The sequence below is a fragment of the Eubalaena glacialis genome, chromosome 4 (genome assembly GCF_028564815.1).
Source record: "Eubalaena glacialis isolate mEubGla1 chromosome 4, mEubGla1.1.hap2.+ XY, whole genome shotgun sequence".
Taxonomy (NCBI): domain Eukaryota; kingdom Metazoa; phylum Chordata; class Mammalia; order Artiodactyla; family Balaenidae; genus Eubalaena; species Eubalaena glacialis.
In genome coordinates this window covers 83657732-83684617 of record NC_083719.1, presented here as the reverse complement: position 1 = coordinate 83684617, position 26886 = coordinate 83657732, and the positions used below count along the sequence as shown (strand labels likewise).

At 36.3% G+C, this 26886-nt stretch overlaps 1 protein-coding gene across 8 annotated transcripts in view; it reads right to left on the bottom strand.

Moving 5' to 3' along the window:
- PAM (peptidylglycine alpha-amidating monooxygenase) overlaps positions 1-26886 on the bottom strand; it is a 280534-nt gene that overhangs the window by 192378 nt on the left and 61270 nt on the right. Inside the window, exon 1 of one of the 8 annotated variants that reach the window (XM_061189488.1) lies at positions 1073-1164. The exons of the other annotated variants lie outside the window; for them this stretch is intronic. The gene's annotated coding sequence lies outside the window, so the exon portion shown is untranslated. Of the gene's footprint in view, positions 1-1072; positions 1165-26886 lie in introns of those variants that run through there. 8 annotated transcript variants of the gene reach the window in all.

Genomic DNA, 26886 nt, shown 5'->3' with positions numbered 1-26886 from the left:
CCCACAAACACATAAACACATAAAAATAAAGTTTGTATTTTGGCCATTCTATTATAACAGCTTATTGGACAATCACAAATAGCTCAATGTAGGATCTGTTGTCAGAAAACGTGGGTCTCTGGGGGACAGGGGTAGGATGCCACCTTGGTAGTTCTGAGCTCCACTTATCAGAATGTGAAGAAGCCAAGCCTCTAGCTGCCTTTCAAGTACTGATGGCAAATGAATCAAATACTTAAAACAAAAAACTAATTTCTTCTAGGAAATCAAAACCTTGCAAACAAGATCTGGTAAAATTATGATTTTTACAGTAGCTGTTTCAAGATTAAGCTTATTGAATCCTGGTGTCAAACATACTTTTATGCCATTTTATTTCAATGGCCACATCAAAACAGAAAAGTAGAGCTGTCATTCATACGATGTTTGATCCCAACAATGCGTTCATTCCCTTTCCCAATATCCTGTAGCACTGATGATCTTTATAAAACAAGCTTTTGTACTTTATTTCTTGTATGTCCATATTATTTCTACACAAGAGTTCCTTGAGGGTAGAAATCCTCAATTAATAAATACTTAATTTGACAAGGATGAATCCCTGTTTATAATATCATCAAAGAAAAACAAGCTAAAATGTTTATAAATAATGGGAAGCAAAGCTGTAGGCACCGGCAGGGTATAACAAGTGGGGCCTCTACATTCCCCCAACCAATAGCAGGTAAACAGGACTTCTGGAAAAGATACGATACCTACAAAATTTGCCTTTAGAGTCCTCAGCTTCTCCTTTATTCACCTTCTCTCCCTCTTCTATAGTCCAATGCATTGTTATTTTGTTGTCACACTAATTGACATTTTCAGGTATTGACTAAAAACCAAGCAAGTTGCTCAATTTTTTCATAGACTTTTCTTTTAATCTTTCTAATAATACAGTTGATGAGACAGTATTACTTTCATTTTACAGATGAGGAAACAGTGGTCTAAGTGAAGTTATGTAACTTAACTTGTTCCGTGACATAATGTCTCAAAGAAAAGGCTTAATCTCAGGACTGACTCAAAGCCTATGTTCCTAGTTCCTTACCTGTTCTGTCTCCTGTTTGTCTAGAGTTGGTTATGTGCCCAGCTGTGCAGTTTATACACTTTCATGTGAATGAGCTTCCCATGACTTATCGCTGCAACCAGTTCTTGCAAGGAAGCTGGTATCTAATTACAGAATAAAGGGCAGTATATAAGAATAAAAGAAAATGGGGATAATATTTGGAAAAAAGAGAATATGCAAGCCCCTGAAAATACACTGGACTAGCTTGGCCTTGTCCTAGGTGTGAGCATGGGTTAGTGTTGGGCCTGCATTGAGAGGATGCTAGCTCCAATAATATTTTAGTATTCTTGTTAAAAAGGAATTACTGTGTATCCCCCAAATAATTAACACAGCGATAGACACAAAGTAGAACTCAAATGCCAGGACACAGAAAAGTTTGGAAAGTTGTGATCGTGGCTAAATTTGATCATTTCCCAATTTTTCAAGCTACAAAGAACCACAAAAGAAGTAGAGGGAACAGCCTGAGACCATCTTTAAAGTCTGGGTTTCAATGGAATGTAGGACTTCAGTACCTCTGGTTACTAAGATGATAAGATGAAAACATAGAGCATGTCACAGGAAAGGCAAATGGCTGGAGGAAGGTGAAGTGTGTATGACAGGGAGAGAGAGAGAGTTCTAATTAAAAAATGATAATACCATAACAGAATGCCAAGAAATTCATTTAGCATCTTAACAAACTTTAAAAATTGTACAACATGAGCACAGCAGTAAGTTTTTTCTAGTTAAAGTAAATACTGTATGGGAAAAGAGTTATTATTGTTAGATATTTACCGTGTGCCAACAATGTTATCCAGGGAAATACACAAACTACACCCACAGGGCTTAAAAATGGTATGAAATACAGTTGAATTATTCATAACATCACAAGACAAACAATTACTCTTAGCTATTGATAAATATATTTCTACTCCACACACATATATGTGCATGTTTTGGCAATTATAGGCATACCTTGTTTTATTGTGATTAGCGAATAATTTTTTACAAACTGAAAGTCTGTGGCAACCCTGCATCCAGCAAGTCTATCAGCACCATTTTTCCAACAGCATTTGCTTATTTCGTCTCTCTGTGTCACATTTCAGTAATTCTTGCAATATCTCAAACTTTTTCATTATTAATTATTATATTTGTTATGATGATCTATGATCAGTGATCTTTAACTTACTATTGCAAAAATATTACGACTCACTGACGAATCAGATGATGGTTAGCATATTTTAGCAATAAAGTATTTTTTAATTAAGTATGTACTTTTTAGACATAATGCTATTGCACACTTAGCAGACTGCAGTAAAGTATAAACATATCTTTTGTATGCACTGGGAAACAAAAAAATTCGTGTGACTCCATTGATTGTGATATTCGCTTTACTGTGGTGGTCTGGAACTGAATCTGCAGTATCTTTGAGGTATGCCTGTACTTATAAATAATTCAAGCTAATTTCCCAAAGATTTAATCCATGTTGAAATGTGTCCTTTAAAAAGCTGATGGCACACTTTGTAAAAAAGAGCTTAGTAACGAAGGTTCATGCTTAAAAAGATATGCATATGAAACTACATTTTTCTTTCTCACATTATTTCTGCACTTTCAAAACTGAATAATAAGCATGATATTTTTAACAAGATAATTTTCACTTTCTTTGCATATAATAAAAATGTCAGAATCTTAACTTTTCATGCCTACACGATGGATTACAAGGTTATAAAAATGTATTCAAAATAAAGGTTTTCATGAGGTTTATAATAAAATGACTAGGAGAAATGAAAATGAGATTAGAAGCCAAAAGAACTGGGTTCTAGTCCAGACTCTACTTCAAACTAGTTATGTGACCTTGATCTAATTGAAGAATATCAAACTTATGGCTTCCAACAGCCCAAATCCCAGAGCTGACATGGAAGTTGAAACTTATCCATCCCTGGGCTAGTAAGTTAACTGCTGTGAACTTTGTATTCTGAACTATAAATCAAGAGAGTTGGCTTCTGAGTTACTTTGCAACCCTAAGACTCTCAGATACCCAAAAAGCCAGAGTCAGAGATCTAACATCTGTTAAAAGCGCTGCTCCTATTAAATCTGTGAGACTCCTTTAACCACACACCCCCATCTTTTTCAAAGCAAAAATGCTTAATTTGACATGTACTGTAATATTCTTAATTAACAGAAGAAGAATACCATTCAGTAATACAGACAACATAACAGGGGAAATAGACACGGGCCACATTCTTGGCAACCTAGGTATTTGATGGTGTCAAATAACCAGTTAGAATGTTAACTGACTAAGATGATTTAAATGCTCCTTATGATGTGAATCTGATTTCTAGTATTATCACATCTCCTATAAAGACCTCTACCACTCAAGCTTAATGATCAGGACTTTCTAGGGTATCTTCAATTCAGAGGAATTTAAGGTAATAGGAGAGTCATGGAGAAGAAGAGACAAGTAGTTATGAGTCTATATCTAAAAATACCCGGAAAAAGTCAATAAAGCACAATAAAGGTGGCCCAAGAACACATTTCAGTGCTGATGCTGACGTACCACACCTTGTATAAAGTACTGAGGTTCAGTACAGTGACAAATTAAGCCACAAGCCAGCAGATACTGCAGTTCTTCAACAGAAAGATCTAGCCAAATGCTAAAAACTATCTCACTCTAATGACTTCAACCTTCCTGTAGTAAAAGACAAAGAAAGAATGCATAACAAGATTATATTACTCTTACGTGAGAAAACAGGGATGTAGATATAAATAGTTCTGGGCAGGGGTAATATTCAAAACATTTAACAACTGGTACTACATGCGTACTGATCAGTCAGAATGAATGCCAGGGCTTCCCTGGTGGCGCAGTGGTTAAGAATCTGCCTGCCAATGCAGGGAACACGAGTTCGAGCCCTGGTCCGGGAAGATCCCACATGCCGCAGAGCAACTAAGCCTGTGTGCCACAACTACTGAGCCTGTGCACTAGAGCCCGTGAGCCACAACTACTGAGCCCACGTGCCACAACTACTGAAGCCCGGGCGCCTAGAGCCCGTGCTCCACAAGACAAGCCACTGCAATGAGAAGCCCGCACACCGCAACGAAGAATAGCCCCCGCTCGCCGCAACTAGAGAAAGCCCCCGCGCAGCAACAAAGACCCAGTGCAGCCAAAAGTAAATAAATAAATTAAATAAATTAAAAAAAAAAAAGAATGAATGCCAGCCACACAACTATGACAGTCACACCAGTGCATGCCAGCTAGATCTAAGCTCTGGTTACAGATAGACATATTTACCTAATAGATTGAAAGAAATTTATGTATATTGTTAGATTAGTTTAATATTGACCTAGTATAATGCCAGAGCCCAGAAAGAGGGACTAATCTATCCTTTCCAGATTCTGAGATTTCTAAAGGTAATACGCACATGAACAATCTGTATACATTTGAATAAAAGATAACGTATATTCAGAATTATTTCTCACAAGTACAATTTTCTAAAAACAAAAACTTCCTATCTGCTAATTTTTGGCTTTTTAATTTAAAGACTACATATTAAAGATCCAAAAGGGGGCAGCTGTTTATATGAATATATTCTGAAATATATGTCCTAAATTTAGCTACTTTACTTATTAATTATAACCATTTAAAGATTAGTTTTTTGGGGTTTTTTTTTTATGAAATACAGAAACATCAGCCTAAATTGGAGTACCTGGAAAATGTTTTGTACATATGACTCTTAGCTAAATTTGGAGTACCCAAAGCTCTATCACAAAGATCTCATCTTTACATTACTAATAACTTACCTTTACTGAGTGCTTCACATGTGCTAAGGTCTTTGAATTGTTATATATCATTGAGTCTTTAAAATAACTCTGTAAGGTACGAACTTCTCATTTGTAAATGCAGTTGATTTAGTCATATATCTATATTTTAAGCCTAGGCTGAGGGCCTTATCTACATTGGAGATTACATAGCTTCATTCACTTTTTTTTTCTTTTAAACTAAAAGCAAACAAAGAAATGACCAACAATCAAACAATCAAGGCCACAGCTGAAGTCAGCATGTATTCAGCTCCAAACCCAACCATTTGCATTTCCGTTTCCATTTACCACGAACTAGGGAACTAAATTTACTGAGCGTTTTCCATATGCCAGACATTGTTAGACACGATTCAATCTCATGTAACCCTCACCACCACGTTAAGATGGGTATCACTAGCCCCATTTACAGATGAGAAAACCGAAGCTCAGAGAGGCTAAGTAATTTACACTAGGTAGTCAGAGAGCAGGTAGTAAATCAGGGCTCTGATGCTGAACTCAGTGTTCCCCAGGTTGTACTCCGTGGTTTCTACAGCACAGACACAACCGATATTCAAAGTCATGACCAGATGCCATCAAGACAAGGTAAATGTAGAGTCAATAAAATACATCCAAGAAGTAAGGGAAATAAATAGAACATTTTAGAAAAAAATTGAGAACAGTTTCAAAAGAAAAAATTACAATAAGTATGATGTAAAGTTTTACTATACAATAAACTTTGTTTTTTAAATCTAAATTATTCAGTGTAGTCTGAGTGGTTTTTATATTAAATTCATAGTGACCTTCAAAAGATACTGTAATTTATATTTTATATTCCATTGGAATCTTAGCTATAGAAAAGTAGGCTTCATGAAAACAGACTTGGGATATTTCAAATTTATAGACATTTTCTAAAAGTAATAATATTTATTTAAAATGTTCATTATTCATATTAGGATATAATTTAAAATAAAAGGGAAAAAGAATTATAGAATATGATCAGGCATGTGTCATAAAACAAGTTTACTAATATTTTAACTTCTTTTATTTTCCAAGGATCATAACGTCTCAACATACCTATATTATCATCCCAGGGATTAACAGCTGGCTTGTTGAAAGAGGATAGAAAAGAGAAGAATAGAATGGTTCTTGACTTTTATTCCTTTTGTAATGAATTCCAACCAAACAAACTGCCTCAGAACATTTTAAATTATCAAGTGATATACTTAAACTGAAAATATTTCTTAGCATATTTTCTTTTAAAAGCAGTAAAAATTAAGGACATTAAAAGGAAAATTTTTCATTACTGGCTTATAAAAGCATCTATATGTCACTGTCTTCTTAAATTCAGGTTACTCATCACATTCCTTCAATACCAACATCAAAGAAAAAAGATGAGGAGCAACTAATTTTAAGTATCTCAAGACAGAATACTTTCTGTTAAAGTCCTTGAATTTCCTAATCCAGCATAGGGAAAGAGGTCTGAGGTCTGTGTTTTCCATTCCAAGAGTGTCAGTTACACTGTAAAACCTGTCAAGGAGCATAGGATTACTATCTGGAACATTTAGAAACAAATTTGTATCCTTAAAGATTGCAGTCCCAACAGAGTGCTAATCCCATTACCTCAGGGAAAAGGCTTGAGGTTGACTCTTTAAATGGATTGTTAAGTGGTAGGCAATCGCTGGTGCATCTCAAATATGTTCTCTAGAGAGGGCACATAGCATAGAGGGCATAGTGCCCTCAAAGGTTTTTTTCCTCTCAAAATTAAAAAAAATAATAAAAACTTACACTTATAGAATCATACAAGTTCTTGTTTTATACCAAATCCACCAACAAAACAATTTAAATTATTATGGTAAACTATAAACAATGAGAGGATCCTGGACATCCATTCCTTCTTAGTCTCTTATATCAGAAAGCTAAAACAATACATATAGGGGACATTATTTGTTTAGGAAGAAAATTTCTCATTCTACATACAAACTTAGCTTAAAAGTTATTCTAATTTACAGGAAAGTGTGTGCAGTACCAAGTTTTCAAGTAAAAATAAATACCTATTGGGATAGACTTTAAATAACTTTAAACAAAATTTTATGTCATTGTATAGATTATAATAAATACATTCACAGAGATTTAGTAAAAATAATAGTGATAACAGCAACTAACATTTTTTGAGCTCCTACTCTGTAACAGTCAGTTTGCAAACATTGTATACTTATCCTCATTTTAAGTTGTAGAAAATAAGGCTTTATTGGATTAGGTAATTTATCCAAAACTACAATGCAAGAAAGTGGTAGAGTCAGAATTCAAGCCCAGGTTTTACAATGCACAAATAACTTGCATAAACAATCTATGTCTCATAATACTGTAATGCTAGAAAGTAGTATTATTCTCATATGTACTCTTATTACCTGTGGCGAAATTGAGACTCAAAGAGGTTCCATGACTTGGCCAAGTTCACACAGCCTGTTCTCCTGGAGCTTGAACTCCAGGCCAGTGCCTCATAAGTAAACATTAAATGGTCTTTCCAGCACAGAATGCTGACATTAAAACCTGGTATTCGACATGTGATCTCATACACAGGCAAAAAGTAAATGGTCAGGTTCTTATGAAGATTGCTGTTGATTCTCTTCTGAGTCTGTTCTCCTGAACTATTAATAATATATTTGATTTGGGTAATATTTAATTTCCCACCCAAAGCGTAGATCTAAAACTTGCAATATTGAAGGAAAGATGACTTTATTAGAGAATCCAAAACCAACGGTACCTAGGGAGATCCACTACCCAAAATTTCTTCTAAGGAGTTCAGTAAGGAAATGTTTGATTTTGAAAACAAAACTATTAGCCATTTAATACATATATTTGAAAATGGTTTAAATTAGATTCTTTCTCTTTCTGTTAACTTACACAAGAGGCTGACATGTTACAGGTCAGGAGCCTACAGGGCTGACACTGAGCACCGATGCTCAGGTAGAAAAGGCACTTGCTCTCCAGCTGCCAAGTCTCTTGCATCTTAAGATACCCTCACAGGTTTGTCCTCAAATTGGGACCAATATCAGTAGTGGATGATTTCCTGTTTCCTGACCATTCAGCATCCTGCAGGGTCTCCAGAAGTCTAATTTGGAATCTGGACATGGGTTTTTAGATCTAGCAACAATATGCTAACTACATGGGTTATAACACAAAAATGTTTATTTAGAGAGAATCCTTATTCCAGAAAGTTTACATTTCTTTAAAAAAAAAAAAAAAAAGAGGTCAAAGGAGCTCATGAATTTTTAAGTGATTTATTTCTGCTCTCATAAAACTAATTAAGAAACGCTGTCACCTGTATTTAACATTGCTTTGAACCCTCATTCTTTCCCTCACCGGAAAAAAAAAAAAAAATTTAGCATGTATTAAGTAGGAAGCATAAAAATTTTCACAGAATTGTTATAGTAAAAGAATAAAAAGAATAACAGGAAAAGTAACTAGATGCCAGCTATCACAGTTATACATGGTACCAATTAATTATACTAATTATACTTTTTAATATTGTAAGTGTTGGGAAAATATTTAAAGACAAAAACTTGGGGATTCTATATTTGGTGTGAGGGAGTTTAAATACATTGACTATTTTCAGTGACTATTACAAATAAAAACATCCATTTGTACAGAGAATGAATAAAATAAAGCAACAAAGCTATAAAGTTTTGACTGGATTCATTATAAAATTCTGTTCTCCATAGGTTTATTAAAATGTTACATGAATAAATACTACAGATTTAGAGATGTGTGCAGAACCCTCCTCCCATGCAATATCTATTTGGTTTCATATACTATGCTCATGAACACCTGCTTCTTATTTTCCTAAATATTTACGAATAACATAGTCTTTAACCCAACAGCACGGTTCCTGGCATAGCTCTTCTTCCAGATACAGCATCAAGTATGGTCTTGAATTAAGGATCAAGTAGCATCCTTAGTGCTGCTTCCCTAAACCATCTGCTAGTTTTGTGGGGTTTTAATAAATCAAATGTCATTTTAAATGTTTCCATTTCCAGTGCTCCTAACCACAATAAAAGTGTTAAGTAAAATTAATGTAATGCTTAGTAAACTAGAAACACACAAAAAAGGTAAAATAATGAAAGTTTAAATGTATTTCTCCTTAATAGAGAAGGGGACAGAACTGATATATTTTTCATGGTCAGAGTCTATTTGACATACAGTTAGTCCCTTTCTGTGGCTGGATTATCACAAGGTCAGACTCTGCTTTATAAAATATACATGAGAATAGGTCTATTAAAAGTTAATAAGCATGGGATGTAAGGGTTTATAGTAAACTTAAACTCAGAACCACCAGAGTTTAGAATTTCATTCTGGGTCATTTTCCATTTCTTTCTTCATACCCATTTTTGGAAAAAATGCCCACAGGAAAAAAAGGATCTAAACTATAATTCTTAGTCAAGTGTGCCCTAAGATTACTTGATTTTAATTGCTCACCCTGACTGTAGTTTGACACCTGCTCCAGTGTTCCTTCCAGGAATCAAGTCACAGATGTAAGAAAGCCTGAACCATCTAGTTGCTCAGTCTTTCATGTCTAATTATTTCCCAAACATGAGAGTCAGATACTTAAAATGAAACCTATTAAGGAGAAAAAATATTTTAAACTCTGATTTAATTTTTTTAAATGTGGGGTATAATATACCACTAATCCCTACTTTGTTTTAAAAAATATTTTTAAAAAAATTCTCTTGTAACTTTTCTTCCTTAAAGTTTAGTAAGACTTTACAGCAATTTATGACTCTATTTCAACTCAAGTGTTGCTAAATAAACATTGTTATTTTATTCTCATCTATAACAACCTGTGATACTCTTAAAATTCCCTGCTTTGGTGATAAAATTTTAAAATGTGAAAGAGTTTATTTTTGTGATGCTGTTAGGGAGTGTTCTAATTTCATTCTTTTACATGTAGCTGTCCAGGTTTCCCAGCACCATTTATTGAAGAGACTGCCTTTTCTCCATTGTTTACCCTTGCCTCCTTTGTCATAGACTAGTTGACCATAGGTGCGTGTATTTATCTCTGTGCTTTCTATCCTGTTCCATTGATCTATATTTCTGTTTTTGTGCCAGTATCATATTGTCTTGATTACTGTAGCTTTGTAGTATAGTCTGAAGTCAGGGAGTCTGATTCCTCCAGCTCTGGGTTTTTTCCCTCAAGATTGCTTTGGCTATTCAGGGTCTTTTGTGTTTCCATACAAATTTTAAGATTTTTCGTTCTAGTTCTGTAAAAAATGCCATTGGTGCTTTGATAGGGATTGCATTGAATCTGCAGATTGCTTTGGGTAGTATAGTCATTTTCACAATGTGGATTCTTCCAGTCCAAGAACATGGTATATCTCTCCATCTGTTTGTATCATCTTTAATTTCTTTCATCAGTGTCTTATAGTTTTCTGCATACAGGTCTTTTGTCTCCTTAGATAGGTTTATTCCTAGGTATTTTATTCTTTTTGTTGCAGTGGTAAATGGGAGTGTTTCCTTAATTTCTCTTTCAGATTTTTCATCATTAGTGTATAGGAATGCAAGAGATTTCTGTGCATTAATGTTGTATCCTGCTACTTTACGAAATGCATTGGTTAGCTCTAGTAGTTTTCTGGTACCATCTTTAGGATTCTCTATGTATAGCATCATGTCGTCTGCAAACAGTGACAGTTTTACTTCTTCTTTTCCAATTTGTATTCCTTTTATTTCTTTTTCTTCTCTGATTGCTGTGGCTAGGACTTCCAAAACTATGTTGAATAATAGTGGTCAGAGTGGACATCCTTGTCTTGTTCCTGATCTTAGAGGAAATGCTTTCAGTTTTTCACCACTGAGAATGATGTTGGCTGTGGGTTTGTTGTATATGGCCTTTATTATGTTGAGGTAGGTTCCCTCTATGCCCACTTTCTGGAGAGCTTTTATCATATATGGGTGTTGAATTTTGTCAAAAGCTTTTTCTGCATCTACTGAGATGATCATATGGTTTTCATTCTTCAATTTGTTAATATGGTGTATCACATTGATTGATTTGCTTATATTGAAGGATCCTTGCATCCCTGGGATAAACCCCACTTGATCATGGTGTATGATCCTTTTAATGTGTTGTTGGATTCTGTTCGTTAGTATTTTGTTGACGATTTTTGCATCTATGTTCATCAGTGATATTGGTCTGTAATTTTCTTCTCTTGTAGTATCTTTGTCTGGTTTTGGTATCAGGGTGATGGTGGCCTCATAGAATGAGTTTGGGAGTGTTCCTTCCTCTGCAATTTTTTGGAAGAGTTTGAGAAGGATGGGTGTTAGCTCTTCTCTAAATGTTTGATAGAATTCACCTGTGAAGCCATCTGGTCCTGGACTTTTGTTTGTTGGAAGATTTTTAATCACAGTTTCAATTTCATTACTTGTGATTGGTCTGTTCATATTTTCTGTTTCTTCCTGGTTCAGTCTTGGAAGGTTATACCTTTCTAAGAATTTGTCCATTTCTTCCAGGTTGTCCATTTTATTGGCATAGAGTTGCTTGTAGCGGTCTCTTAGGATGCTTTGTATTTCTGCGGTGTCTGTTGTAACTTCTTCTTTTTCATTTCTGATTTTATTGATTTGAGTCCTCTCCCTCTTTTTCTTGATGAGTCTGGCTAATGGCTTATCAATTTTGTTTATCTTCTCAAAGAACCAGCTTTTAGTTTTATTGATCTTTGCTATTGTTTTCTTTGTTTCTATTTCATTTATTTCCACTCTGATCTTTATGATTTCTTTCCTTCTGCTAACTTTGGGTTTTGTTTGTTCTTCTTTCTCTAGTTCCTTTAGGTGTAAGGTTAGATGGTTTACTTGAGATTTTTCTTGTTTCTTTAGGTAGGCTTGTATAGCTATAAACTTCCCTCTTAGAACTGCTTTTGCTGCATCCCAAAGGTTTTGGATCGTCGTGTTTTAATTGTCATTTGCCTCTAGGTATTTTTTGATTTCCTCTTTGATTTCTTCAGTGATCTCTTGGTTATTTAGTAAAGTATTGTTTAGCCTCCATGTGTTTGTGTTTTTTACGTTTTTTCCCCTGTAATTGATTTCTAATCTCATAGCGTTGTGGTCAGAAAAGATGCTTGATATGATTTCAATTTTCTTAAATTTACTGAAGCTTGATTTGTGACCCAAGATGTGATCTACCCTGGAGAATGTTCCATGCACACTTGAGAAGAAAGTGTAATCTGCTGTTTTTGGATGGAATGTCCTATAAATATCAATTAAATCTATCTGGTCTATTGTGTCATTTAAAGCTTGTGTTTCCTTATTAATTTTCTGTTTGGATGATCTGTCCATTGGTGTAAGTGAGGTGTTAAAGTCCCACACTATTATTGTGTTACTGTTGATTTCCTCTTTTAGAGTTGTTAGCAGTTGCCTTATGTATTGAGGTGCTCCTATGCTGGGTGCATATATATTTATAATTGTTATATCTTCTTCTTGGATTGATCCATTGATCATAATGTAATGTCCCACCTTGTCTCTTGTAAAATTTTTTATTTTAAAGTCTATTTTACCTGATATGAGTATTGCTACTCCAGCTTTCTGGAGTTCACATAGAATATCTTTTGCATAGAATATCTTTGCATAGAATATCTTTTGCATAGAATATCTTTTTCCATCCCCTCACTTTCAGTCTGTATGTATCCCTAGGTCTGAAGTGCGTTTCTTGTAGACAGCATATAGATGGGTCTTGTTTTTGTATCCATTCAGCGAGCCTGTGTCTTTTGGTTGAAGCATTTAATCCATTCACGTTTAAGGTAATTATCGATATGTATGTTCCTATGACCATTTTCTTAATTGTTATGGGTTTGTTTTTGTAGGTCCTTTTCTTCTCTTGTGTTTCCCACTTAGAGAAGTTCCTTTGGCATTTGTTGTAGAGCTGGTTTGGTGGTGCTGAATTCTCTCAGCTTTTGCTTGTCTGTAAAGCTTTTGATTTCTCTGTCAAATCTGAATGAGATCCTTGCCAGGTAGAGTAATCTTGGTTGCAAGTTCTTCCTTTTCATCACTTTAAATATATCATGCCACTCCCTTCTGGCTTGTAGAGTTTCTGCTGAGAAATCAGCTGCTAACCTTATGGAAGTTCCCTTGTATGTTATTTGTCGTTTTTCCCTTGTTGCTTTTCATAATTTTTCTTTGTCTTTAATTTTTGTCAGTTTGATTAATATGTGTCTCGGTGTGTTTCTCCTTGGGTTTATCCTGTCTGGGACTCTCTGTACTTCCTGGACTTGGGTGGCTATTTCCTTTCCCATGTTAGGGAAGTTTTCGACTATAATCTCTTCAAATATTTTCTCGGGTGCTTTCTCTCTCTCTCTTCTCCTTCTGGGACCCCTATAATGCAAATGTTGTTGCATTTAATGTTGTCCCAGAGGTCTCTTAGGCTGTTTTCACTTCTTTTCATGCTTTTTTCTTTATTCTGTTACGTGGCAGTGAATTCCACCATTCTGTCTTCCAGGTCAATTATCCGTTCTTCTGCCTCAGTTATTCTGCTATTGATTCCTTCTAGTGTATTTTTCATTTCAGTTATTGTATTGTTCAGCTCTGTTTGTTTGTCCTTTAATTCTTCTAGGTGTTTGTTCTTTAATTCTTCTAGGTCTTTGTTAAACATTTCTTGCATCTTCTCGATCTTTGCCTCCATTCTTTTTCCGAGGTCCTGGATCATCTTCACTATCATTATTCTGAATTCTTTTTCTGGAAGGTTGCCTATCTCCACTTCATTTAGTTGTTTTTCTGGGGTTTTATCGTGTTCCTTCATCTGGTACATAGCCCTCTGCCTTTTCATCTTGTCTATCTTTCTGTGAATGTGGTTTTTGTTCCACAGCCTGCAGGACTGTAGTTCTTCTTGCTTCTGCTGTCTGCCCCAATACTTCATTTTTTTAAGATGAGCATTATTCCAATTTTTAGGTCTGTTCCCTTTCCTTCAATCTTTCCATCTTGTTTAAAGGAAGACATTTTAGTATAATGCATTTTAATTATATTATTTTCTAATACTGGTGTCATCTAACACAGCAGATCATGCATTGCCAATCACTTTTTTTACTTTTCGATGGGATATAACAAAAGAACCAGTTTCAAGCAACATCACTCATAATTTGTTATTTGTACCTATGGATAAGTTAGTTGACCACCAGGGTGAAGGAGGCAGTAAAATAATAGTTTAAGATTTTAAACAAAGATAAGAATTTTAAATAAGAAAGAACAAAGGAAACGTTTTAATGAGCAGTCAAAAGTATACTAACACATCTCTCTACAGGAAAAGGATAAAAATGTAGGTGAATGCTTAATTGATTAAACAGAAAAACATGTAGCATGCTGAAGCACAAATAAATACTGAAATAAACTCAACAGTTCTGTGTAGCTAATATTTATGAAGTGTTAACTATGTGCCAGGAACTGTCTAGATGTGTAAGCTTCACACAGTAACTGCCAGATTTAAAAAAGAAAGAAACTAAGGGGGGTCATTTAAAGAAATAGCAGCTAATATTAAAAAAAAAGGGGGGGGAAGGATTAACAAAAATGTTGTGATGTAATTTTAAAAAGACAAGGGAAAAGAAAAACCACATAGTCTCAAAAACATTTCATGAAACAACAATACTTAAGGGAAGCTAAATAATAGTTTACACATACACAAAGTCAGTGTCTGTTACTGGGCTATCTTAGGCCACCTTCCTAATGCAGCACCATTCCAGAATTTTTAGCCCTAATGTATCATTATATTGGTGTTTTTTGTTGTTGTTGTTCCTTTTTGCTTTGCTTTGTATTTGAGATGAAATGCACACCTTAAGTGTACAGTTTGATGAGTAACCACCATATCAGTAAGCAACTTCTACTCCAGTCAATCTCCACACACTCATGGGCAGCCTCTATTCTTATTTCTTTCACCATATATAAGTTTTTCCCTATATTTAACTTCTTACACACATTTCTTATGTCTTCTCAGATAGACTATAAGCTCCTTATCATCACGTACATTTTTTCAGAGTTGGTAGGGACTCTAGAACTTTTAACCCAGTTCCCTCATATTACCCACAAGGAAATAAAGAACCAGAGAAAGTTAGTGTAAAACCTGGGACTGATTCAAGGGAACACTCCCCTCAGGCCTGTGCACCCTCAGGCCTGTGCACTTTCTATCATATTTGAAGTAGGAGATTCACTTTTGCACATCCCATTCAATACCTAGTCCAGGTGTTCAGAAATCCCTTTTAATTGGAAAAAAAATTAATGAAGTGAAACTCCTGTCCCACTCAGGAATACTGTGCCTCACCTTGTCTCTCAGTTGCCCATCAGCCTTTAAAATGGACATAGGTGGAGGAGCATTGACTGGAATGAGGTGGAGAGAACTGATGGGCAAGTCTGGCAGCAGGGGGTCTGTGTACCACCAAAGGTAGCTGTGTGCCGGGTGGGTGCCTGAGCATAAACAGCCTCTTCTGACTGTTAATTGCCCTTCTCAGTCCCTCTTTTTAGTTTAATGTCTCACCGTAAGGCTGTCTTCTCAGTTTCTACTGTCCCTTCCTTGGGTTTAATCCAGAGGCGGTGGGGATGGGGAGGACATTTACTCTTTACACACAGGGCAGTTTTAGGAGCTGGGTGGGTTTAAATGGCACTAGAATACAGTCATCTGGAGTCAGTCTGTCTGGAGTAACCCCAATCCCTCTACTGAATTAGCTGGGTTATTTTAGGTAGTTTCCTCATTTGCAAAATAAGGTGAGAACAAAATGAGAAAGTACTTTGAAAAGTGTCAGACACACAGTAAGTACTCAATAAATGTTGGTTGTTATCATCCAAATGACATTGGATAAAGTTCTCTGGAGATCCATATTATATATTAATGTTATATAACCATAATAAGATGGGTGTTTACAAATGTAAACTACGTAGAAAATGTCGATACAATAAAACTGGCACAGAAAGAAGAAACAGGTTGGGAAAGAAGACAGTGCAAGTTAGAGCAGGGGAACCTAAGTGAATGAGTGTATGTAGTTCAGGTGGTCGGGGGCTCCTCTTAATTTGGGAACTCCCTTCTCTGAACTTCTGCAGCACCTTGTTTAGTACATATCCTAGTCCGTTGTATCAAAATTATTCATATCCTTCCCCCCATGAGAATGTAGACTTCTCAGGATAAATGTTTACCAAATAAACTAAAATGCATTTTAAATAAAATTAAAACTTTTTCTTCCTTCCCAACCCCACTCTTTACCTTGAAAAATTCCAAGCTTGAATAGAGGTGATTATATATTCAAACAAGATGAGAAGCTAATTCAAAGTTTATCTTTAAAGGTTTCTGGTAATAGGAGATGGTAAATTTCTATATATTCATAATTATTTTCCTTCTTTTCTGTTGATTCACCTCCAAAACTCATCTTATTTTTCACTCCAAGTGGGGTGATAAGCTTTATAAATTAATCTTAAAATTCTTGCCAAAGTCCCAAGTCACTCTTGCCCTTTACCATAAGTGCATTTCCACAGGAACCATAAGCAATGAGTGTATTCCAGGGTTCTTCAGAATGTTTTTCGATCTAATTCCTTTATTCTTTGTTCTAACATTCTGGGAGCAATAGTTTAATTCATTCAATTTCCCCCATAAGTACTACATAGCACATTTTTCATCTTGGCAATCATAATTATGTATCCATTTGGACAGCGAAGTTTTCCATTATTTAATTATATATAGAATTCATGTTATTATGCATAATACATGTGTATTCTTTATAAACCCAGGCTATATGTTTGCACAAGTATACATTTCAAAATATATTTCTAGGACAATAAAATAATTATCTTTTACTTCTTGTTCAAAAGCCATTCTTTCTGTGCTTCCAATGTCTTGAATTTATGCTTTTCTACATAATAATCAACCCACATTCACTTAGCTTCATCAAAATTGGATGAACCAGGCTTTCCTGGTGGTGCAGTGGTTAAGAATCCACCTGCCAATGCAGGGGACATGGGTTCGAGCCCTGGTCTGGGAAAATTCCACATGCCGCACAGCAACTAAGCCCGTGCACCACAACTAGTGAGCCCGTGTGCCACAACTACTGAAGCCCATGCGCCTAGAGCCCATGCTCCGCAACAAGAGAAGCCACCGCAATGAGAAGCCCACACACCGCAAGGAAGACTAGCCCCTGCTCGCCCCAACTAGAGAAAGCCCATGCGCAGCAACAAAGACCCAACTCAGTCATAAATAAATAAATAAACAAACAAACAACAACAAAATTGGGCGAACCTAAATTTCTATCCAATTCTTACCCTGATATTTAAATAAAGAAGTACCATCTATCATAATCTATTTCTAACAGTTATAAATATACAAAAACTTTAAAATTAGCATATTCTTCTATACTATTTGTATTGGGTTTAGGAGACAGCATAATAAAGTATTTTTATTTGTAACTAATACTTGCACTGAGGTCCAAAACACAGGACCCTGATTTGAAATAATCTCTAACAACCTCACTAAAAACAAAATGCCCCATCAGCTAAATTTGTTTAGAAACTTTTTTTTAAGATGTAGTGATTTTGTTATACTCTAAATATTTTAATCAGAGAAAGGGAATAGTGGATTTCAAAAAAATTTATTAATGAATATTTCATTAAGCTGCAAACCAACTTCATGAAAACCCTATATATTATATGTAATTTTTCATAAATCATTTGATGGCTTCAGCAAGAGGAATATCATCTATTTAAACTGGCTCATGAAATGATCAGGAAACTCAGCTGCAACCACTCTCTCTAAGTCAACTGAAGGCAGATGGTGCCGATGTGTTCAGCTGAAAGAAGTGTTGATCACAAAGTATCTGCCAATCAAACACTTGGGAAAGAAATGAGCGCCATCTGTGTTTTAATTACTACAGCAAAACCATCCAGTGTAACTGCCAGAGCTGCACATTTTCATAAGAGTACAAGAGACATAACACGTACTTTCTTTCATAAATGAAAGTAGAAATTGCCATATACAGTACTGGCCAGAAAAACAAAACAAGAGTACTGTCAATTTAGAATAAAATCTAGTGACAATATGAATATCCTCTCAAAAATATTATTTTACCGCAGCTCTACATTTTACACTCTTTCTCTAAGGCAATTCTAGTATATGAAAGAATTATACACATAAAAGTGAAGATATGAGATTTGAAAATTAAAATATTATTCAAATGTTTTGGACACCTAAGAGTAATCCCACTAAAATTTAATAGAGTGAGAAAATTTACAAATTTATAAATATACAAATTTACATTATATTTTTATGATCACATAGTATATATTATGTGTGTTAATATATTCTTATATTCATATTATTATAAAAATTTATTTTATTAAAAGAAATACAGAACTTTCAGAACTTTTCTAGCAAGGGACACCCTGTTCCATCTTCTCTCAAATGATATCAGGTTGTTTCACTGTTGTTCTATTTTGTTTTTCTGTTTGCTATTGTTCTCATAAATGAATTTATTCTGGGACTCACCTTATTTCATCACTGTGTAAACGAAAAATGTAAGCATACAAATATAACTTAAAGTTGGCACTTCTACCGTGGAGGTTTCAGGAGCTCTTTACAACTGGGAGGTGCAAACAAGCAGAAAGGAATAGAGGGTGGGATTAAGGGGAAAGAGCTCTCTTTTGTCTTTCCACTCTCTCACCAGCACCAAATATTTGGCATTAAGGATTAGAAAGTAAGTTCAGAGATTCATATCAATCTCAAAGTTTCAGTTACCTTTTGAAATTCGAGAAGAGGTATGAGCATACACAAATATTGACAATGTAAAGATTTCTAAGCCCTAAATGTGCATCATAACAAAATAAATTCATTCTTTCAATAAGCATTTATCAAGTGCTTATTATATGTTGAGAGTTGGACCACAAAGGTGAATAAAGAGGTCCCTGCCCTAAAGGATCTCAGAGTCTCACTAGGTGGCCATCCCCTTAAGTAACTGAACACAAAACAAGATTACACATATAAGATGTAAGAACAAGGTGCATGACTGGTGCCAAAACAAGGGAAGAATTAATCTTGTTGGGATTTGGGGAGACTTTCAAAGGGATTAGTGGGCTTTCACTAGGACAAATAAGGCAGAGGGGAAGAACATACCAGACAGGAGGTAGCATGTGGAAAGGCAGGCATGCTTAATAGTTCATAATGCTTCTTCAAGCCTACTTATCTCTTGGGAATGGCGATCTACAGTGTCAAATGCTACCAAGAGATGTGGTGTGAAAAGGCCATATTACGTTTAGCCACTTGATAGTTATTGGTGACTTTTTACAGAATAGTTTTAGGTTTGAAGCAGGTTGAAACGAGTGAATGAGAAGTGAAAAAGTGGGCAGCAGTTTGAATGAGTGAGAAGTCAAGAAGTAGGTAGCAGTTTGGCAGTGGAAAGAAGAGAGGAGAGAGGAGAAGGGTGGGGGGAAAGTAGGAGGGGGGAAGGGAAGGGAGAGATGGAAAGGGAGCAAGAAGAGGGACTTGAAGAGAGAAGGGAGAGGGGAGGCAGATGGGTGAGTATCTTGAAAAGGAGACAGGGTGGAAAAAGGTTTAAGATTTAAGCATTTTGAAGCTCATACAGATACAGAGAAGAGACTGGTGGTTGCCAGAGGCATGAAGTGGGAGGTAGGCAGAATATGTGTAGTGTGTCGAAAAAAGGTGTAAACTTCCAGTTACAAAATAAATAAGTCACGGGGATGTAATGTACAACATATGACTATAGTTAATAATATTGGATTGCATATTTGAAAGTTGCTAAGAGAGTAGCTCTTAAAAGTCCTCAACACAAGAAAAATACTTTTTTGTAACTACATATGGTGAGGGATGTTAACTGGACTTATTGTGGTGATCACTTTGCAATATATACAAATATTGATATCATTATGCTGTACACCTGAAACTGATATAAAGTTATATGTAAATTATACCTCAATTAAAAAAAAAAGATTTGAGCATGTTGACATGTGACAGAAATGGCCACTCAGTGACACTGTGTAGAAGTTTCATTTATTTTTATAATTAATTGAAGAATTATATTTTTATATTGAATAATCAGAAAAGTTTATATAATCATATAGAAAATGTTTATCTTTTTCTAAAATAATTCAGTTGATTTTTTTTCTTATTCAAATTATCCCCCATACTTAATGCTACCCACCTTCTCGTTATTTTAATTCTTATTTGCATCCCCAGAATAACTAGTGACAAGACAGTTACCAACCTTTTCATAGCATTAGTAAAAAGATTTGGTCTTGCCTTGAGTCAAGTTTCACATTTACTATGGAATTCAGATATCAATTCATTATCAGACTCCCATAAGCATAGATAATTCAGAATTGACTGTATTAAGATAAACACTTTAAAAATGTTCTAAAAAACACAGAACTTTAGAAATAGGTCACAGATCACCATTATAACCTTAAAATTACCACCATTTTATAATTATCAGAACCTTGATCCTCAATTAAATGCTACCTCATCCACCTGCAAAGGATTACTAGGTAACCAATCTAATATTGACAGTGAAACTTTTCAATAACTGGTATACTTTCTTTTCCCTTTTTTAAATTTAAATTTTTATAAGACTAGAAGCCACATTACCCAATACCTTTTCCCTGCTCTAACAAATCATGATTATTTTTTAAATAAAATGTGTTCTCTATATAACATTATTTATTAGACCAAATTACTAAATATGGAATAGAAGAAAATACATTATATTCTTTGTTATATTGTTACATTAAAGATTCTTCCCCACACACAAGTAAATGTATATGATGATAGATCTATAATTGCAGCCAATATTCCAATTACATAAAATGGTGAGGAGGCAACTATAATCCATTACAGCAGTGGATGAAATTTTCAGAAAATAAGAGATTCTTTACACAGGGGGAAGAGAAAATTTTAAATTAAAAGTAAAAAAGAAGAATTTGGGGAAATGACAGGTAAGTGAAAATAAATTCTTTGACATTCATAAATCTTTGAAACTAAAAAATGACTCAAAGCTACCAAAAACCAACCCAAGTAAACTATTTTATATTTCATTGAAAACAATATGGAAATTTCACACAAGGCTTTATGATTTGCTATATAGATACTCTATCCCGCCAGTTGTTCAGGCCAAAAAATTCTGTCATTCTTAGTCCTCTCTTTCTTTCATACTCCAATCTTTCAGCAATTCCTCTCCACTCTACCTTCAAAATATATTCAGAATCTGATCTCTTATTTCCATTGCTACCCTGGTTCCCATCATCTCTTGACAAGATCATCACAGTTCCTCCCAACTCATCTCCCCATTACCATTCTTGGCTCCTAGTGTCTAGTTTCAAAAGAACAGACAAGGTGAGCCTTGTGAAAGGCAAGTCAGACTGTGTTTCCCCCATGCTCAAACCTCCCAGTGGTTTCTCCTCTTCAGGACCTACAGGCCTTGAACAATCTGGTCCTCATTACCTGTCTGACCAAATCTCTGGCTACTCTCATCATCATTCAGCCCACTCGAGACACAGCGACCTCCTGGTTGTTACTCATGTCTGGCACTCTCCTGTTCCAAGGCCTGTGCCCTTGCTCTTCCTTATGACTGAAAAGCTCCTCCTGCAGCCCTCTGCTTGGCTTGCTCTTTCATCCATCACCTCCTTTAGATCTTTGTTTAATTATAACCCTCTCAGTGAGTCATGCTCTGACCACCAAAACTAAAACTGCAAACCCAACCACAAACACCTCATTACCCCTTCCCAAATTGTTTTTCTACCTAGGGCTAACCATCCTGTAACAATCAGTGTATTTTAATTATTTGTTTATTCTCAGTCTTCTCTCACTAGAATGTAAACTCCATGAAGGCAGGAATTTTTGTTTGTAACAATAGCACTTGACAAACAGCTGATTCACAATAAATATTTGTTGGATGAATCAAATCAGACAGTTCAGGGTGCAGAGAGTTGCTAACAATACATAAATCTCTATTTCCTGTACAGTGGTTAAAAGTTTAGCCTGATTAAATTTTATGAGTGTTCTTTACAACTTATGCTTTAGGTGAAAAACCCCGTAACAAGCTACCTCTGAGGTACAGTCATGACTTTAAATGAAGACCTGGCACTAATAATCAAAAATAAGAGAGAATGTCAATGGTAATGTTAATAATTTGAGTCTATCCTTAAACAACCAGAAGAAATTGATGAGATTATCCCTGATACCCACAAACACTGGCCAAACATTCAAAGCACCTTTATGTAAGGCTCCTTGATGTCAGTACATAAAGCTTTTGAACAGGCAAGGACGTGGCAGACTTCAGTTTTTAAAGACTATATGAAGTCAAAAAACAAAATAACAAAACCAAAATAATGTATAATGTAGTCTCTGACATTCTTTGCAAACATGACTGAAATAATTCAATTTGAGTCCCATTGGCCGCTCCAATCATGCCAATCCTAATTAGCAGCAAGCAAGCAAATACTCCAAGGTTTTGAGCTGAGCAATTAAAACAGCATTGTCTGAGAGGACCTTCAAGATGGCGAAGGAGTAAGACGTGGAGATCACCTTCCTCCCCACAAATACATCAAAAATACATCTACATGTGGAACAACGCCTACAGAACACCTACTGAATGCTGGCAGAAGACCTCAGACTTCCCAAAAGGCAAGAAACTCCCCATGTACCTGGGTAGGGCAAAAGGAAAAAAGATAAAACAGAGACAAAAGAATAGGGATGGGACCTGCGCCTCTGGGAAGGAGCTGTGAAGGAGGAAAAGTTTCAACACACTAGGGAGTCCCTTCACTGGTGGAGACGGGGGGGGTGGGTGGGGGGAAGCTTCAGAGCCACGGAGGAGAACGCAGCAACAGGGGTGCAGAGGGCAAAGCGGAGAGATTCCCGCATAGAGGATCGGTACCGACCAGCACTCAACAGCCTGAGAGGCTTGTCTCCTCACCTGCCGGGGCGGGTGGGGGCTGGGAGTTGAGGCTCGGGCTTTGGAGGTCAGACCCCAGGGAGAGGACTGGGGTTGGCTGCGTGAACACAGCCTGAAGGGGGCTAGTGCGCCACAGCTAGCCGAGAGGGAGTCAGGAAAAAGTCTGGACCTGCCTAAGAGGCAAGAGACCAGTGTTTTGGGGGGCACGAGGAGAGGGGATTCCTTCCCTGTCTGCCCAGAGAAGGCAGAGCACCACCTAAATGAGCTCCAGAGATGGGCGCGAGCCGCGGCTATCAGCTCAGACCCCACAGATGGGCATGAAATGCTAATGCTGCTGCTGCCGCCACCAAGAACCCTGTGTGCAAGCACAGGTCACTATCCACATGCCCCCGACCCAGAAGCCTGTGCAGCCTGCCACTGCCAGGGTCCTGTGATCCAGGGACAACTTCCCCGGGAGAACACACGGCGTGCCTCAGGCTGTTGAAACATCACGCCGGCCTCTGCCACTGCAGGTTCGCCCCACATTCCAACTATAACTATCGTACCCCTCCCTCCCCCTGGCATGAGTGAGCAAGAGCCCCCTAATCAACCGCTGCTTTAACCCACTCCTGTCTGGGTGGGGAACAAATGCCTGAGGGCGACCTACATGCAGAGGTGGGGCCAAACCAAAGCTGAACCCCAGGAGCTGTGTGAACAAAGAAGAGAAAGGGAAATCTCTCTCAGCAACCTCAGGAGCAGTGGATTAAATCTCCACAGTCAACTTGATATACCCTGCATCTGTGGAATACCTGAACAGACAACAAATCATCCCAAAACTGAGGCGGTGGGCTTTGGGAGCAACTGTAGACTTGGGGTTTGCTTTCTGCATCTAATTTGTTTCTAGTTTTACGTTTATTTTAGTTTAGTATTTAGAGCTTATTATCACTGGTAGATGTGTTTATTGCTTTGGTTGCTCTCTTCCTTTTATATATACATATATTTTTTTCTTTTCCTTTTTCTCTTTTTGTGTTTATGTGTATGCTTCTTTGTGTGATTTTGTCTGTATAGGTTTGCTTTTACCATTTGTCCTAGGGTTCTGTCTGTCCGTTTTTTATTTTTAGTAGAGCTATTATGCTTGTTATCATTGGTGGATTTGTTTACTGGTTCGGTTGCACTCTTCTTTTTTTTTTTAATTACTTTTATATTTTTTTACTTTAATAATTTTTTTTAATTTTTTATTTTAATAATTTTATTTATTTATTTACTTTTTATTTCTTTCTTTTTTCTTTTCTCCCTTTTCTTCTGAGCCATGTGGCTGACCGGGTCTTGGTGCTCCGGCCAGGTGTCAAGCTTGAGCCTCTGTGGTGGGAGACCCGAGTTCAGGACATTGGTACACCAGAGACCTCCCAGCCCCTCATAATATCAATCAGCGAGAGCTCTCCCAGATATCTCCGTCTCAACGTTAAGACCCAACTCCACTCAACGACCAGCAAGCTCCAGTGCTGGATGCCTCATGGCAAACAACTAGCAAGACAGGAACACAACCGCACTCATTAAGAGAGAGGCTGCCTAAAGTCATACTAACTTCACAGACACCCCAAAACACCCCACAGGATGCAGCCCTGCCCATCAGAAAGACAAGATCCAGCCTCATCAACCAGAAAACAGGCACCAGTCCCCTCCACCAGGAAGCCTACACAACCCACTGAACCAACCTTACCCACTGGGGGCAAACACCAAAGACAACGGAAACGATGAACCTGCAGCTTGTGAAAAGGAGACCCCAAACACTGTAAGTGAAGCAAAATGAGAAGACAGAGAAATACACAGCAGATGAAGGAGCAAGGTAAAAACCCACCAGAACAAACAAATGAAGAAGAAATAGGCAGTCTACCTGAAAAACAATTTAGAGTAATGATAGTAAAGACAATGCAAAATCTTGGAAATAGAATGGAGAAAATACAAGAAACATTTAACAAGGACCCAGAAGAACTAAACAGCAAACAAACAATGATGAACAACACAATAAAAGAAATTAAAAATTCTCTACAAGGAATCAATAGCAGAATAACAGGCAAAAGAATGGATAAGTGACCTGGAAGATAAAATAGTGGAAATAACTACCGCAGAGCAGAATAAAGAAGAAAGAATGAAAAGAATTGAGGACAGTCTCAGAGACCACTGGCACAACATTAAATGCACCAAAATTCAAATTATAGGTGTCCCAGAAGAAGAAGAGAAAAAGAAAGGGACTGAGAAAATATTTGAAGAGATTATAGTTGAAAACTTCCCTAATATGGGAAAGGAAATAGTTAATCAAGTCCAGGAAGCACAGAGAGTCCCATACAGGATAAATCCAAGGAGAAACATGCCAAGACACATATTAATCAAACTATCAAAAATTAAATACAAAGAAAAAAATATTAGAAGCAGCAAGGGAAAAGCAACAAATAACATACAAGGGAATCCCCATAAGGTTAACAGCTGATCTTTCAGCAGAAACTCTGTAAGCCAGAAGGGAGGGGCAGGACATATTTAAAGTGATGAAAGGGAAAAAACCTACAACCAAGTTTACTCTACCCAGCAAGGATCTCATTCATATTCGACGGAGAAATTAAAACCTTTACAGACAAGCAAAAGCTAAGAGAATGCAGCACCACCAAACCAGCTTTACAACAAATGCTAAAGGAACTTCTCTAGGCAGGAAACACAAGAGAAAAAAAAGACCTACAATAACAAACCCAAAACAATTAAGAAAATGGTAATAGGAACATACATATCGATAATTACCTTAAATGTAAATGGATTAAAGGCTCCAACCAAAAGACACAGACTGGCTGAAAGGAAACAAAAACAAGACCCGTATACATGTTGTCTACAAGAGACCCACTTCAGACCTAGGGACACATACAGACTGAAAGTGAGGGGATGGAAAAAGATATTCCATGCAAATGGAAATCAAAAGAAAGCTGGTGTAGCAATTCTCATATCAGACAAAATAGACTTTAAAACAAAGACTATTACAAGAGACAAAGAAGGACACTACATAATGATCAAGGGATCAATCCAAGAAGAAGATATAACAATTGTAAATATTTATGCACCCAACATAGGAGCACCTCAATACATAAGGCAAATGCTAACAGCCATAAAGGGGAAATTGACAGTAACACAATAATAGTAGGGGACTTTAACACCCCACTTTCAACAATGAACAGATCATCCAAAATGAAAATGAAGAAGGAAACACAAGCTTTAAATGACACATTAAACAAGATGGACTTAATTGATATTTATAGGACATTCTATCCCAAAACAACAAAATACACTTTCTTCTCAAGTGCTCATGGGACATTCTCCAGGATAGATCATATCTTGGGTCACAAATCAACCCTCGGTAAATTTAAGAAAACTGAAATCGTATCAGGTATCTTTTCTGACCACAATGCTATAAGACTAGATATCAATTATGGGGAAAAAAACTGTAAAAATACAGACACAAGGAGGCTAAACAATGCACTACTAAATAACAAAGAGATCACTGAAGAAATCAAAGAGGAAATCAAAAAATACCTAGAAGCAAATGACAATGAAAACACGACGACCCAAAACCTTTGGGATGCAACAAAAGCAGTTCTAAGAGGGAAGTTTATAGCAATACAATCCTACTACAAGAAACAAGAAAAATCTCAAATAAACAACCTAAACTTACACCTAAAGCAATTAGAGAAAGAAGAACAAAAAAAACCCAAAGTTAGCAAAAGGAAAGAAATCATAAAGATCAGATCAGAAATAAATGAAAAAAAAATGAAGGACACAATAGCAAAGATCAATAAAACTAAAAGCTGGTTCTGTGAGAAGATAAAATTGATAAACCATTAGCCAGACTCATCAAGAAAAAAAGGGAAAAGACTCAAATCAACAGAATTAGAAATGAAAAAGGGGAAATAACAACTGACACTGCAGAAATACAAAGGATCATGAGAGATTACTACAAGCAACTGTATGCCAATAAAATGGAAAACCTGGAAGAAACGGACGAATTCCTAGAAAAGCACAACCTTCCGAGACTGAACCAGGAAGAAATAGAAAATATAACAGACCAATCACAAGCACTGAAATTGAGACTGTGATTAAAAATCTTCCAAC